Genomic DNA, 16,843 nt, shown 5'->3' with positions numbered 1-16,843 from the left:
ATAATATAGGAATAGGTCACACACACACACACACACACACACACACACACACACACACACACACACACACACACCCTTTTAAAAAAGAAACAAAACCATTACTATAGGAATTCAAAAAAGCCAGCAAACGAGTGACCAAACCCCCATGCTTTTGTGGTTGTCAAGCAATTTGAGAGCACACTAGTTAAACCTTAAACAAACCAGAACCCATCTCTGTCGGAGGCATCTAATGAAGATTAACAACCTCAAATCTATGGCCATCGGCTCTCATGGCTTATGGCAGCCTCGAGGCCGCGGCTGTATTCTGGTTTTATTCATGTACTTATTCAGTTATTTGTTAGTCAAACCCTTTCGTCTGTTCACGGTCCCGTTCGTGTTACAAACTAATGCTAGAGGTTAGGGTCATTATTGATTGATTGTTCTCCTTCTTCGAAATTCGAGTTAGAGAAAGCCACTTGCAATATTAATTTAAGGTTAATACCACTAAATTTTCAAAATTAGTACACCTGTGATAAATTTACCCCACATTATTTTTTTTACAACAAAAAATCTCAAATTGGTACACTTGTGATAAATTTACTACAAACTAATTTTTGACCACAATAAACCCCAAAATGGTGTACGTGTGACAAATTCACCCAAAATTATTTTTTTTTACTATAAAAAATACAAACTTGTATACCTATGACAAATTTATCCTCCGTTAGTTTTGATTTAATTGGATTAATACTACAAAAACTTTCAAATAGATACACATGTCACAAACAGGGGATAAAAACCTCAAACCGGTATACCCGTCAACTACCACTTGTCATCAAACTCAGCAATTTGACGATAAAATTTCAATGTAATTAACGGAGGATAAATTTATCATATGTGTATCAATTTGAAGTTTTTGGTAATCAAAAAATTAGTTTAGGGTAAATTGGTCGTAGGCTTTTCAATTTAAGATATTTTATGGTAAAAAAAAATAGTTTGCGGTAAATTTGTTATGAGTGTACTATTTTCGAATTTTTGGTAATAATAATCATGAATTTTAATCTATGGCACGTGAAGATGCATGTGCGCACGAGGCATTTGTAAGTGCCCGATATTGCTCCTCCTTTTGCGAAATATAGCAAAAGAAGTGAAGTCACATGCTCCCTGTCCAGTGGGAATCTCCAGGCTCTCTATATATTGCAGCACAAAATCGACGACTTCTATAGCTTTTGTCATTCTACATATATTATGTCAAGTTCTTATTATTGTAATGCAGATTATGACATTATTTTTATCATGTTCCTAGATATACGCTCTCTATTTGATAATCTTTCCCTCAGAATTTCATGAAACTCGCGCATTGAATAGACATTGAGTCCATATGCAGCTCATTGCGAGGTCCACGTGATGGCCTCGACCATAGTGGATCGAGTCTAGGTAAGTGATTTTGTTCTCTTAAGGTAAAAAAATTGCTTCTCTCTCTACAAACTTTCTATAGCCGCCCTCTACCAATCCCTAATTGGTGGGTCTCCCTCTCTGTTACTCGACTATAGAAAATGTTTCATTGACTTGACTTCTAATTTTTCCCACATCCCGCTAATGTTAACAAACCAGAATAGAACAATGTTAGTGATCCTAAGACCGCAGATATGAAGGAACCGGCCATGGACGAGCAAAGACTACAGGCGAAGTCCATGGCGACTCTGCCAGTAGTGACGGCGGAGGGAGGCATTGGAAGGGACGGTGGTGTGGACTCACGGTAGGTGCAATGGTAGATGAAAGAGAAAGGGAGATGGGTGGAGATTCTTAATTGCTATAAATCAATTCCACGCCACATATATAAATGTGTCAATTTCTCATTGGCTCGAAGTAAAAATAAAAAAAAAAAGCACGCCACTTCAGCCAGTGATGTGGCACTCGCAAACCACTGAATATTTTATTATCTAGATAGACTTTGCTCTTTGTTTAGTCTAAATTTTGTGGTGGATGAACTTAAACTTTTTTTAACTCAAAACTCTTGTAACTTTCATAGCACATCGTCACGCAAATTCATGTGTATCTTTTATAATTTTTAAAATTTAGATAATATTTTAAGCAATTCCTTCTCGGTATCCACTATACACCACCTGAGTGTGCTAAAATTACTCCACTAGCTTTGGATTTTGAGGTGGGCCATCACTAATGGGGCCCACACAATTTGGTGGGTACTTTGCTTTAGAATCTGTTGTTAGACTCTGACCGGACAATTTTATCTTTTGATTTAATCTAAGTCTTGACGAACTTTAACTTTTCTTAGCTCGAAAACTTTGAAATAGTAGTTGCTCCAAAAAAAAAAAACTTTGAAATAGTATATAAATATTGCATATAGATTCGGCATGATTTTCTCATACATTTTTTGAAACCTAATATAATATTTTAAATTGTGATGGGACAAAAAAAAAAAAGCTACTTTTACTTTTGCCTTAAAGTGAAAATAAAAAGGCAATTGGAATTTATGTGTCATATTTCTAAACAATCATTGTAACAATCCAGAAAAAAAAAATTCAAGTCGAAGAAAATATAATTGGTACTTTTGTAGTGCCATGTCATTGTGATTGATTACCATTTTTTTTTTGTGTCAATTATTGATTACCATTGACATTGCGACAATTGGACAGAAAAAAAAAAAACGATTCGAAATTAAGTCAAGGTTTAAGGTGGGTCCCGCACTTTCTCTCCCACTTTTGCCCCTTTTTTTTAATTTTTTTTTGTCGTCTCTCACTTTTGCCTGTTACTCGATTGTTTGTTTGTTTTTTTTTTTAAAGACAAGTTTGTTTTTGAGCTACTTTTGATAATCACAAGCAATAAAACAAGTTTGAATCAATAAACGGACGTTCAAAGTGGAAACTCCACACAACAATCAAATTTAAATAATTTTCAATCCTAAACCTTTTGCATTTAAGCCTTGCTCGACAGTTCTTGAGTGAACAATCCCTTGGATTTGATCGCAATGAGAAAGGTGAGAGAAAACAAGAAGGCCAAAATGGCGACAAACCTTGTGTTGCAGTGAGCCCCTAACGAAAGAGAAACAGGTTTGAGGTTTGCTAAAGAGGCTAATAACATTGATATATGGTTCCACTCATAGACTTTTTGCTCCATTTTTTAACTATACAGAAGCTTTCATCGACTTTCTAGTTGTTTATTGTAGTGGCCTATAAACATTGTAGAGGGAATTGTCAAGACCATTAAAGATATAGTTGCAACACGGGAAGTCAGAATGCTTCTATGCATCTATGCATCTATTGCAGCAAACCTTTCATTGTCTACCTCTCCTTCATCTAACTTAGGAGCATCCTCATTGAGGAACTTTGCCAGATTCAAAGTTGTGAGATAGAACAACATCTTTTGTTGCCATCTCTTGAAATCAGTTCCATTGAACTTTTTGACTTTTCTCCATGAGTGGGAACCAACGCAATAGGCATTATCAATGTTGATGCCATTTTCTAATACAAAAGTAGAATTTAATAAAAAAAAACGGCAACTATACGAACCAAGCAACTAACACAGGAAGAAAATTTGTCTTAAGATTGTAGTGGCCTATAAACATTGTAGAGGGAATTGTCGAGACCATTAATGATGTAGTTGTGACACAGGAAGTCGGAATGCTTCCACGCATCTACTGCAACAAACCTTTCCTTGTCTACCTCTCCTTCATCCAACTTAGAAGCATCCTCATTGAGGAACCTTGCCAGATTCAAAGTCGTGAGATAGAACAACATCTTTTGTGTGTAGTCGCCTATAAGTGTTTGTATATGTAGAATAACATTGATTGACAAACCTAAAACCAAACGCAAATGAGTAATCTAAATGTAAATGAATGATCCGAACCCAATGAAATGATGTTGTGTCCTTAAAACAAATTTGTCCCCTCAATTGGTACCCAAGGTTCTTGGTCAATTGCCTCCCAAGATAGAATAGATCATCTTTTCATCTAAAGTAGTACTTCTTCAGAGGAAACCTTCGAATGCACTTTGTAGAATGATCGCACAAATGATGAATAATGAAGTATGAATGACGAAAATGGCAGTCGTTTCTAATGTGACGGTCAATGCTTTATTTATAGACAATGATATGAAGAGTCACGAAATAGAGGTTAAGAACGAAGAGTCACTAATTCGAACAGTTCTCTTTCAAACAAATGAAGAGTTACGAAATCGAATGGACATCTTCCAATAGAATGAAGAGTCACGAAATCGAATAGACATCTTCCAAAAGAACATGTTTGTTCAAAGAAAAAATAAAACAAACATATTTGTTCGGATTTTGCTCCATCTTTCACTTCTCATTTATCTAAGAACATGTTTGTTCAAAGAAAAAATCAGACAAACATGTTTGTTCGGATTTTGCTCCATCCTTCACTTTTCATTTATCTTCTTATGGGATTTGGAGACTAAAGTCCTAATAGTTCACATGGAACTTAAACAAGCCAAAAGAGAATTATGTTAGTTGTACACAGCGGTAGATTGATACTTTAAGTATTCTTGTAGGGTACTCGAACATGACACATTCATGAGAAATAATGCTACATGTGCTACAAATTGTTCTTGCGATTAATGCATGTCTGCTTTATATGATACATCCAGAAAGTCAATGCTGACATAGGTGTAGTTGCACGAACTCCATGATGGGATCAAGAGCACAGACGTGCAATCAACGTGTATTACATGTCGATCTTGGGATAGGACAAGTATTTTGTGGGATTGATCTGTGATCCCAGAACCATGGGTGCACAACTTGAGTGTTCAATAGAAAGTAATGGGTAATTTATTACATTTAGATCTAACGTGCCAGGAACACTAGGTGGGAACATTCGACAAGGTAGAGCAATGTCAACGTATTAATTAGGGGTGAGCATGATTCCAAGGTAGAACCGAAAATCAGAGATCCAAACTAGTATCGGGTTCTAAGTTATGCATGGCAGGTTCCAAGTTTCAAAAATTGGAAATAGTTCCAACATGTAGGTTCCAAGTTCCAACCTAGAACAACTCTATGCTTTGTTGTTATATGTCTTCGTGCAATTTACAATATTCCATGATATCCGATTATGAGCGTGTAATCCGCAATCAGTAGTATGAACTTTAATTTTCAGCGATATTCATGATTGAGACTTTTACTTTGTTGATATCTCATATTCTTTGTGTGTCCAGATATGAGTGTGTTCAGCAAATTGTAGCAGCAAATGGTGGTTATCAAAGGTCATAATTCACTGCAATCATTCAATTGAAAATACACATGAAACTTGGGTAGACTCCGCAACCCGCGACAAGTTAGGTTCTAAGTTTCACGGTATAAAGAATAACTTTCAAGTTCAAAATTTGAAGAACTCATTCCGATGGGTAGGTTTAAGATGAACTTGGACAGACCTCATCGCTAGTAGGGCTAATGACACAAATAGTCCAACTTGGCCCAATGTGCAATTTAGTCCATGAATTTTAAATTTGTTTAATGTGGTCCTTGAACTTTTAGTACATGTTCAATTTAGTTTTTGAACTCTATGAAAATATTCAATGTAATCCTTGAATTAGAATTAATAGAACGACAACATTGAATATTTTCATACAGTCCAATGACTAAATTAAATATGTATCAAAAGTTTAGGAACTATATTAAACAAATCAAAAATTCGTGGACGATATTATATATTAGGCTAAAGTTCATGAAACGTATTGAACACATTTAAAGTTAAGGACAACATTGCATTTTAAACTAAAGTTGATAGGCTATATTGGGCAAAAGGTGATTGGTTTGGGGATTTTGACGAGGTCTGTGACAGGCGTAAGAAAGTTGAATACCGATGCATAATTAACATATAAAAAAATTCACATTTAGAGATCGAAGGGATTGGTGGGGCCGTTGCTCCCTGGCTGTTTGGTGTTCAAAGTAATTTTGTTTATGGAAAAGGTTGCTATAATGTATCAAAATCTTAGTTCTTTAATGAAGCGGGATAAGTGACGAGCTTTTCTACAATCTTATTTGAAGAAGAAGAATAGATTATACAGACAAGGTAGAGAAACCACAGATCTCAGTAACGCAAAACGTAGATGTCGTACTCCGACACGAGAAGTCCACTGGTCCGGTCGATGGAGTGAGTCTTGGTCCGAACATAACCACGCGAGAGCCGGAAAGCTCCGGTCGCTCCTATAATGGCCATCTCCCTCACCTCGAGCGCCAAGCTGTTCCTTCCGAACATACTCAAAGTGCTCCCATTGAACTTCCCTTCGGTGAACACAAACAAGGCCGACTCGGACTGCGATGCCGATGATGTGAGGCCTTGGGCCCGGCCGACAAGCTTTGACCCCACATCAGGGCCCAGCTTCAGCATGTCGTAGATCACAAAGCCAGTGCCGAAGGACGTGGCCGACTGGCTAGTTGTTGGGGCTGAGGCTACTTGTGCGGCGGTGAAGTTTGGGCAAGCAGAAGTGGAGGCGGCTCAACTCCTCTGATCTTCTCGGCCCGGCTTCGATCGACAGGCTGTGGGTGGATGTCCTGGATCGCACGGCGAAGATGGTCAGAGAGAAGAAGAGTGTGAAGAGGATGAGTTTGGGTTGGGATCTGGCCATGGTGGGGTTGATTTGGGCGTGTTCGGCGTTGCAAAGTTTAGGAAGCGTTTTAGGTTGGCGGATGTCCAGAGGTTATAAAGAATGAAATAGCGCTGTGAATAAAGTGTTTCAAAATAATGCAATACTAATCATCTAGATTCCATGACATGCTCAAAGAAAAACTTCATCGATCTCGTGAGATGTATGTAAAATTAATCTACAGCTAGGTATAATTTGGGCAAATTCTCCTATGACAAACCATGTGCACCTTCCCGGTTCGATCTAAGACAGACCATCCACGCCGATAAGGCGATAACTAGAAGGCTTTTTTTTTTTGGGATCAAAGATCAGATCTTAGTTGACCTTAGATTTTTTTAGGCGCAAAATCTCAGTTGTAAAATAATCGGGGACCAAACCCTTAGAGAGACAAACATACATGTAGACCTATCAAAATGGGTCCTAAACCCATTTCGTAACCCATATATGTGAGCTGAGTTATTACATATGTTAGTTATATTCAATAAACGAGTCATAAATGAGTTTAAACATAATATGAATCGTGAATGGATTTACAACTTACTTAAACCTAACCTAACCTACCTCGGGTCCTTTATGGCTCTATTTTTTTTCTTTCTCGCTCATTCTTTTTACACTATCACCCCAATTTGGGTATGGATTTTTCTAAATTGGGTTAATAAGAAAGTATTTTATAAATATGGATCAGACTGGTCCGAGTTAGATCACTAGATTTGTATCACCCTATCTTGATATTAGTGTCGTCACCCTCCCAATCTCTTTATCAAGTAGGTCGCATGCCTATTGGCTTATCATATGGTAATTGACGAAGTCCAAAAACACATGTAGAAACCCATCTCTCTCTTCCTTTTGTCTTTTCTCCTTTGTTTTACTCAAATATAGAAGCCCACTGACCAATTGTTAACGCTCGTTTTGCCGCCCATCGTGACCATCGCCGACTGTCGCCACTACACCTACATCTGCCAACTCTGATGGCCGCCTCTTATGGTGCCACCATCACGAAGAAGTTTCTCTCTCTCTCTCTCTCTCTCTCTCTCTACACATAAAAAAAAAAAAAATGGACGTGACTCCGTATATTTGGCAAAAAAATGAGTGATTTGAAAAATATTTTCCTAAAAATGATCGGTTATATCGCTTGAAATAATTATCCAACTAAAAGTAGTTTCATTTCTAACAACAACATATAGCTAAATATTTTCGCAAACGACAAAAAATATCATTCCTTCATTCATTTTAGAAGCGATATTAGCTATTATTTTACGAAAATATTTTCTAATTCGCTTATTTTTCGCCAAACAAATGGAGCCTACAAGTACATTGAATTTTAATATGAAAGCTTGGTCATTTTTTGTTGAATAATCTTCTACCATTTTAGCACTACCAACATCACTAAAATTGACGCAGGAAATGATGGGTCAAATTGTAAGTTGTTTTCAAACATGTTGGCGGTATTGGACAATCATTGTTAATCTGTTTCATCACTTAATAAACCAATTTTGTACATCAATCTTTCTGCACTCCGCATTTTTCATGCATAAAAGTGGGTTTTTAGAATTATGAGGTACAATGATTATTTATTTTATTTTATTCTATTGGCAATTTAATATTTGGTTCCTTAAACCGATTCCAGGTCTCAAAATTAAGTGTTGAAAATAAACAATAAAAATTTTGCAATAACACATGAACAACGAGAATTGAATAAATTTTTGCAAAATATTAAACAGTGTATATTATATTAGACTTTAGGCTTCTAGCAATGTAATATGCAAGATTTTGTTTCCTATTTGAATGCACTCTCTATCATATGAAATAAGTAACCCCGTCCTTACTTAGTAAGTGATTTTTTGACTTAATTGGATCATGACGTCAAAACTGTTTATGGTTATCAAACATGCTTAATTTTATTAAAGGCTGAACACATAGTTTTTAGCACTTATTGGAGTTATGAAATAGGCGTAAGTCTATAGATGTCATAATTTTTTAACATTTAAATGATATTTTAAACTGTCATGGGAAGACAAAAAAACTACTTTTTGCTTTTGCTTGAATGGGAAAACGAACCAACAGTTTAGGGCGCGCATGACAACATTTCTGCTCAGAAATTAATTTTTGATCAGAAGTTGATTTTTTTCCTTACGAATTTACTTCTCCAAATAACTCCAAAGCTACTTAGAAGCAAAAAAAAAAAAAATGCTTTAGAAATAGAAAAATGAAATTATTTAATTAAACAGATTTCTAATCCAAAAATTATGTTATCAAATAATTTTCTGCTTTAGAAATACTTTTAAAGTGAAAATTCTACTTCAAAAGCGTCGCCACACGGACCCTATTACTTCTCAAGTATCCAAACGATCATTGTCTTCTAAACTGTATACGGCCGCCAGAGTACGTGAACACTAATTTTGACTTTTGAGGTGGGCCATCTCCGATGCACGAGATTCAGCATGATCTCCTCGTAATTCTTTGGAATTTATTTCGAATTGTGATAAAATAAAATAAAGCTACTTTTTGCTTTTTGCTTTAAAGTGAAAACAAAACGGCAATTGGGAATTCCGTCCCATATTTCCAAATAATCATTCTGCAATGCGAGAGAGAACTTTTAAAGTGGGAGAAAAGATTAGGTACTAAGTCAATTTAAAAAGTTTGTTTCTTGGCCCCAAATTGCAAAAACCGCAAAATAATCACAAGTCATAAATAAGAAGATAAACGAATGAATGGAAATTCAAAAGTGGAAGCTATACGAAACAGTCAGATTTCAATAGGCATTAGTCGCGATGTAAAAGCAAAGACAAATGCTCCGGTCCCGCCCACGATCGCATCTCCCTGACCTTGAGACCCAAGTTGTTCCTCCCCAACATGGGCAGCGTGCTCCTGTTGAGCTTGCTGTTGGTGAACACGAAGTTCATGGCCATCGTCAGAGCGAGCTCGGTCAACGAGGCAATGGTGGAGAGGGCTTGACCAGGTTGGTGGCAGTTCCCGTCAGCCAAGTTTGCGGCCTCAACGGAACGACTCCATTGCACTAATTTGATGAGTTTTAAGGATTTTAGTGCGTTAAATATTATGGTCAACATTATTTTACTTCTCAATGTATGTAAGTTGTGTCAAAAGTTGGTCACGCTTGCCGGTGAACATTATACGCGGGCTTCATCAACAATGGCTTCTGCAAAAGGCTTACACGCTTCAAAGGTGAAGCAATTTTGAGCCTTCTATACAAGCCATAAGGCGTTAGCTTTGGAAAAACCAGTAAAAAGAGTATCTTTCTCACCGGATGTCGGCCAAGAGAACCCTATGAATGAACTTCGACTGGTCGGAGGCCGCTATTGCCGCAATCTGCGTCGGTGTTGATGGTTGAAGCCCGTGGGCCATTCGGCATTTAATTGAGGATTGCAAGAATTTCTTGGCCCAGCTATAGATAATGTGATGGTAGTTCATTGTCCACGATAAGAAAACCATTTTGTAAACTGAATTGCTAAAGCCCATCAACTAGGCTCCTCCCTTCTTTCCATGTCATTGCTTGCGCTGTTATAAATAACGTTATCACTTATTCTCATCCTACGTTGGAGAATGAACGGAAAGTTCTCTTGTCAACGATAAAACTCTCTCGACCAAAGGAAAAAAACAACAAAACTCTCAGTAACAAGAGAGCTGGACCGATTTCCAATCATGCTCTGTCGATAGGATTATAAGAAACTCTTCCAAGCTTCTCATGAAGCCTTTTCATACTCTTTTCCTAAGCTAAAGCTAAGTTTGCTAACCAGAATGAAAGTCGAGATATGACAAAATTTATCGTTCCCTATATTTGGTTCCTGCTCAAGATAGAATAAAGTTGATATAAGGGCATATACCCCGTATAAAAATATCTCATGGGGAGGTGAGAAAAGGTGTATATGATTTCTTATATCTATGGCATAAAAGCTATTTTTTCAAAATAACTTCTTAAATTAAAAAATTAATTAATAATTAAATATAAAATAATATTCATATTCCAATATACAAAAAGATTATTAACAAAAAAAAAATGGAAAAGTTTCATTCCTTAATTAGTTATTTTTTATTTATAGTTTTAAATTTATTTCTAGTCTAAAATATATGTTGTGTGTGTATACATGTATAGTATCTAAATCTTTTACATATTTCTGGTCTATTAGTATAGCTTATTATGTAATAAAATTTTCATAAAGGAATGATGGAAGGGAATAAAGAAGAAATAAAAAGAGGAAAAATAATTACAAAAGAAGTAACTAAAAATGAAGTAGAAGAGCCCCAATTTTAAATGAACAAATTCAAACTTGAAATGAATCTTTCTAATTCACTCTGACTCCTCCTTCTCGATACCTCCGGTTCACGTTGAAGCTTCATAACTCCGTAGTTCTTTGTTCACGTCAGAACTCCATGAAAATGATGAGAAAAAACACATTCTCATTTGTAACTTTCTAATTCATGTTAAAAGTCCACGAAAGGAGCAAAATAGTCAAAACTATTTATTTTCTTTGTAACTTTCGTGATTCACGTTTAAGTTTCACGAATGTGGCGAGAGAGTCAATATATTGTATCTTTCGAAGTCGCAAAAGTGAATAATGATTTTTTTCTTCTTTTATTAGATGTGGCATTCGCTAGCCGATATGCATCGTCGATATCGTCAGGGATCGTTTACATTTCTTTTAATTGTCAAACCTATTTAAAACGCAGATCATACAATAATTATGAGTTGATTGATGGAGGTTATTTCTGTTTGTGCATTTGTGACTTCTCTCTCGGTGAATCACGAGAATTTTTTAATATCTTCGTTTATGCATTTTTAGGTTCGTTTACATCAATGTGCCATTCATATCAAATGGATATAATAGAGTATGAAAATATTCGGCTTTATTATTATGATTCACCAAATAGTAAATATGATATAGCAAAATCCATAGATTTTATATCTTATCCTATCTTATTCAGTCTTATCCTAACTACAAATCTAGACGACCAAACACTATTATTATTGAGCCAAATAAAAACAAAGTCCCAAGCTTAACCTAGCTAGGCCGTCAATAGTGGTACACAAAGAAATCATACAAAAGAACGAGGAGTCCATTCTTCAGGTCCGACGAGTAAGTGTTGGTCTGACCATAACCCTAGGCCAACCGGAAAAGACCAATTCCGCCCACGACGGGCCTTTCCCTCACCTTCAACGACGCCAAGTTCCTCCCTCAACCGTCAAACTGCTCCCATTGTACTTCCCCAATTGTACTTCCCTGCCGTGAACACGAAGGTCATGGACATCGATAAGGACAACTCGCTTTGGGATGCGTACGACAACATGCCCTGCACCCGACGCACGTTCTCTGAGCTCACCTCGGGGCCCACGGTCAATGCATCGTCGAAAACAGCTACTAGACCGAATGATGTGGTGGACTGGTTGGTCGTCTGTGCCTGGGCTACAGTTACGAAGGTGGCATTGCTCCCGACGAATTTGTCCTGCACGTAGACGTGGAAGCTCACTCCCTTCTCACGCTTGGAGGTTAGGAGTTCGGATTTGATGGTGAGTCCGGTGGAAGAAACAAGGAATGAGAAGAGGAGTTTAGTTAGGGTTAAGGCCATGGCGTGGGAATTAGGAAGGGAATGATAGACTAGAAGTAGTGATTGAGGAAGAGAAATAACAAAGCTAGTTTTGGTTGCACGAGTTGGCAATCTAGCGGTTTCATGTCATGCATTAAGTACGCACATTTATAGTGCAAGAGGAGCATGAGATTTTCTTTGAAAAAAATAAAAAAAGAAAGAAAGAAACAACACGAGTATCTTTAAGACGACCTCGACTTAGAAATTGACCATTATTATGGGAACTTGGAGAAAGCCTGCGAACATATGACCAAACACATATGCTTTTGTGCTTGTCGGGCAATTTGAAAGTACGTTAATTAAACCTTAAACAAACTAGAACCCATCTCTATCATAGGCCTCTAATGAAGATTAACGACCACAAATCTATGGCGGTCGACTGTTATTTTAGTCTTGAGGAGGCAGTTGGAGGAGGAGGCGACCCATAGTATCGGTAGACGGATGGCCAGCAACAGGACGGCATTGACAAATATGGACGGGAGGAGGGGGAAATGTTGATCGTGGCTCGAAATTAGAACCCGACCGACCTGAAATTGAAATGCAAGGAAATCCGACCAGCATTCGGAAAGTCCGAATTGATTCTTATTGATAGGATTGGGGCACGTGAAAATACATGTGCGCACGAGGCATTTATAAGTAGCGGCTCTAGTGCTCGATATTGCTCCTCCTTTTGCAGAAATCATAACAAAAGAAGTAAAGTCCCATGCTTCGTGTCCGGCGGGAAAAATTAAAAGAGATTCTCCAGACTCTCTGTACATTGCAATACAAAATCGACGACTTTTTTCCCATGCTTCGTGTGTGTGTGTCATGTTACTATGTTTATAGTGCGGATTATTGCACGGTAACTTTATCATGTTCCTAGTCATATCATATGCTCTCCATTTGTTAATTTTTCCTTTTGATTCTCTCTTAAGCAATTGAATTTCGTGGAACGAACATCGAATCCATATGCAACTCGACGTGAAGTCCACGTGATGACTCAAGCCCACGGTAGATTCGAGTCTATCCAAGTGCTTTTGTTCTTAAAAATTTCTTTTGTCTTTCCCTACAAACTATTATAGCGTTCCTCTACCAATCCCTAATTGGTGGGTCTGTCTCTATCTCTTTACAATTGAAAAGTTTTCATTGACTTGACTTATGATTTTTTGCACATTCAATGAAGCTTAGCAAACCACAATAGAATAATGTCAGTAATTCAATGACCGTGGTTTGAGAAATTGTTCTGTAATACAATGATAAGGATAAGTGTATCCGAAGTCCTAAAACTTGTCACGTGAGTGCAATTGAGTTCTTAAACTTTCAAAAGATACAATTAAATTTTAAAATTTGTCAAATTGATGCAATCGAGTCATTTCATTGACTCCGTCTAACTTGGCTAACGGAAAAAGTTGCATGGATTTGTTTTTTTATTTTCTTAGCGCCGACGTGGCTAAAACAAGAAGGATAATGCTAAGTTAACGTCGTTTTGATCGAAATCTATTTTTTTAAATTCAAACATTATCTAAATTAAATTATTTTACTTATGCACTCATTTGTTACTCCAATCGTTTCGTCTATTCACGGTTTCACGTTCATGTTACTACTGGCACCAGAGCTTAGAATTAATATTGATTGATTGTACTTCTACGGAATCCGTGTTAGAGAAATTCACTCGCGAGATTAATTGTAATCTGCGACACGTGAAAATGCATGTGCGCACGGGGCATTTGTTTTTGAAGGTGAGAGAACTCCTGAAATGGATGGTGGCTTGCGAGGACGAAGGGCTCCGCTCGCAACTCACACTACTTAGTTGCTCAAAATGTGTGCTGGACATGGACAAAAACACTAGTGACAGCGAAAATCCAATGGAAAATTGTACACTATCTGTGCAATGATCGTTTTTTTTTTTTTTCTACCTATCCCATCTCTAACTCTCATTTATCTTATTTTTGCTCTATCTTTTTACGGACTACAGGAGTTGAGCCCCGCAACTATAATACTAGCATCTCCACCTCCACAATCCGTTTAGTAAAGGTGAACATGGTTCCATGGTAGGATCCGGATCCAGAAAATCGAAGTAGTGGAAACATTTCCGGCTCTAGGATATGCGTAATCGCTTCCATGTTCCAAATATTAGGGAAACCAGTTTCAACGAGTAAATTCTAGTTTCCAAGTAGGTGAAACCAAGAACCTAGAACCTGAAATAATTTTTTGTGTTTTCTTGGTCTATATCTTTGCACGATCCTACGATATTTCATGATATCTGATTATTAGTGTATAATCCGGGAACACTAATCAGAGCTTTCACTTTCGGTGATATCTATGACTAAGACTTTTACTTTGTTAATGTTATATATTCTACTAAAAATTGTGGTCAGTGGATTATAGAAGCGGGTGGTGGTAATTAGAGGTGATAGTTCACCGCTATTGTTTAATTAAATTAAAAATAGGTGAAACCTGGATAGACTTTGGAACCTACGACATGATAGGTTTTAGGCTCTGGGATATGCGGGGTAGGTTCTAAGTTCCAAAAAACGAGAAATCTATTCCAACGTGTAGGTTTCAGATTTCGGGTGGAACTGTGACGGAATCTGGAACTGCTCACCTCTATCCTGTACTAGCGGGGCCATATGCCTATTTGTATCTTTACAATGATCGTTCAGGAAAATGTTTTGTAATAAACTGATGTGATGGAATTGTAGGGAACTTGGACATGAAAAAATATTGAGTGCAATGGTCCACCTTTGTTGGCGCATAAATTTTGATTACCCTTTTAGTCATTAATTGCATTTTACAATCGGGGACTAACCTTAGCCCCTACCAAAAATATTAAATCATTTTCATATAGTTTTGATGTAGAACAGTTGACAAATGCATATATGAAAAATTTGGAGCCTCGTGAGAGTGGGCAACATATCAAATCAAGAGGATTCCGAGATCAAATATTTCAAAAGCGTTTTGAAGATTTAACAAGATCAAATATTTCGAGAATATTTCAAATATATTTTCCTTAATTATGTTATTTGATTTTAAATATTTGATTGTTTCCTAAAGGGCGACCTCCCTACAAATAGGCGCCTAAAATATTGTGAAGGGATCATCATTGAGAATACACATTATCTTTTGGAATTGTTTTCCAAGTTATCTTCTTCTGGATCAAGTTCTCATGTAGGTTAGTTTAATTTCTACATCGCATTTGCATTGAATTAGACCGGCAGTGGTAAACGAACTTGAAACTGATGCGCGGACTGGGCCGGATTCCATTGGAAAATTCGACCAGGAAAGGGGTGTGCTTGTGCTAAAAATATGATGGCCTTAGTGCCTATTTGCACTTGATTCAGCCCACAAATTAGGGAAAAGCCTTGGGTAATTAATGGCATGTCCACTAAACAAGGCCTCGTAAATAAACCTAGGTTAAGTCGCTAAATATGGGCTTATACCTCACATTGAAAGGGGGAATTCATACTTCACCACAGACATTGAAACTCACCGCAAAGATAGAAGTAATAGAGAAAAAACGTGAGGGGAAATCGAGAGAGAGAGGGGGAGGGTTTGGGGGTTCTGCAGGATCTGGAGTGCGACACGTGGGAGCACCAACAAAGGCTCAAAACATGATTTCTTCAATGAAGAGAAGGGAGATTGTCCACGCTGATGACTCATGCACGAACAAATCCAGAAAGGAGGCCATCGCGCAGTGAAGAAGAATTCGGGAAGATTTGTCATATGTGTACCGGTTTGAGATTTTAAATAATAAAAAAATAATTTTGGATAAATTACTTGTGTATTAGTTTAGGATTTTTTGTGGTATTGACCTTAATTAATTCATTATGTAGATAGTATGTTCTAATTAGTTTTCTTTAAATTGCATGTCATTAGGATAGTCATGTAGTTTAGTCGACTTTAATACGTTCTTAAGATATCTTACATTCATTTATGTCAGTGCATTTAGATTAGAATTCATGCCTTATATATAGTTTAATTTTCATTAAAAAAGTGAAAATAAAAAAGAGAGAAGAATTGCTTGGCACATGCCCCCTGCATTATATTTATCTTGAGTTTGGGTGTCCATTTAAATGACTGCGTACCCGTGTGATGACCTATGCCCTAGTGCTTAGGTTAAAATCAATCAAGCCGTCTGTTTAAATGTATGCATAAATAAAAGAAATAATATTGAAAAGGTGTTAGAGTAATCTAGCATGACGAAATTCTCGTACTTACTATCTCCGGTTCGTAGAAATAGAATAATTATCCTGTTTCTAAACAACCTCCCATAAATAGATTAGTGGCGGACACAAAATTAGATATTTTGCATATTACTAAGTATAACCTTGAGTTGCAATTTGGTATGAACTGGAGAGAGTCCGAGCTAGATTAATTGAGTAATTAGCTTAGTAATCCATTAGCTTTAACTAGCCCTTGGGAAAATTTTTGTCACGATAACTTGGCGAACTCCATTGGGGACATTGACTACTAGATTTCGAAAATTAGTATACCGTAGTGGACTTAGGTCGAGTTTTCATTTCTACGAAAATATTTTTGATTGGCAGCAAGGACTCCAAAGAAGCCCCTAACTTAAGTATTAAACATTTTTGGAGAATGGGTGTTATAAGGGGAGAGGTAATTGCATAACCCCTTGTTTTGCAGGATTGATGTTTGGGAATGTATGA

The 16,843-nt window shown here is 37.0% G+C and overlaps 1 pseudogene; it reads right to left on the bottom strand.

The window, feature by feature from the left end:
* Positions 1-11,564: 11,564 nt before the first annotated feature.
* LOC115726438 lies at positions 11,565-12,263 on the bottom strand (annotated as a pseudogene).
* Positions 12,264-16,843: the final 4,580 nt, after the last annotated feature.

Source organism: Rhodamnia argentea, chromosome 10 (assembly GCF_020921035.1).
Source record: "Rhodamnia argentea isolate NSW1041297 chromosome 10, ASM2092103v1, whole genome shotgun sequence".
In the NCBI taxonomy this organism is placed as follows: Eukaryota; Viridiplantae; Streptophyta; class Magnoliopsida; order Myrtales; family Myrtaceae; genus Rhodamnia; species Rhodamnia argentea.
Note: the sequence above shows the minus strand (reverse complement) of the source record. Positions and strands in the feature narration are given on the sequence as shown.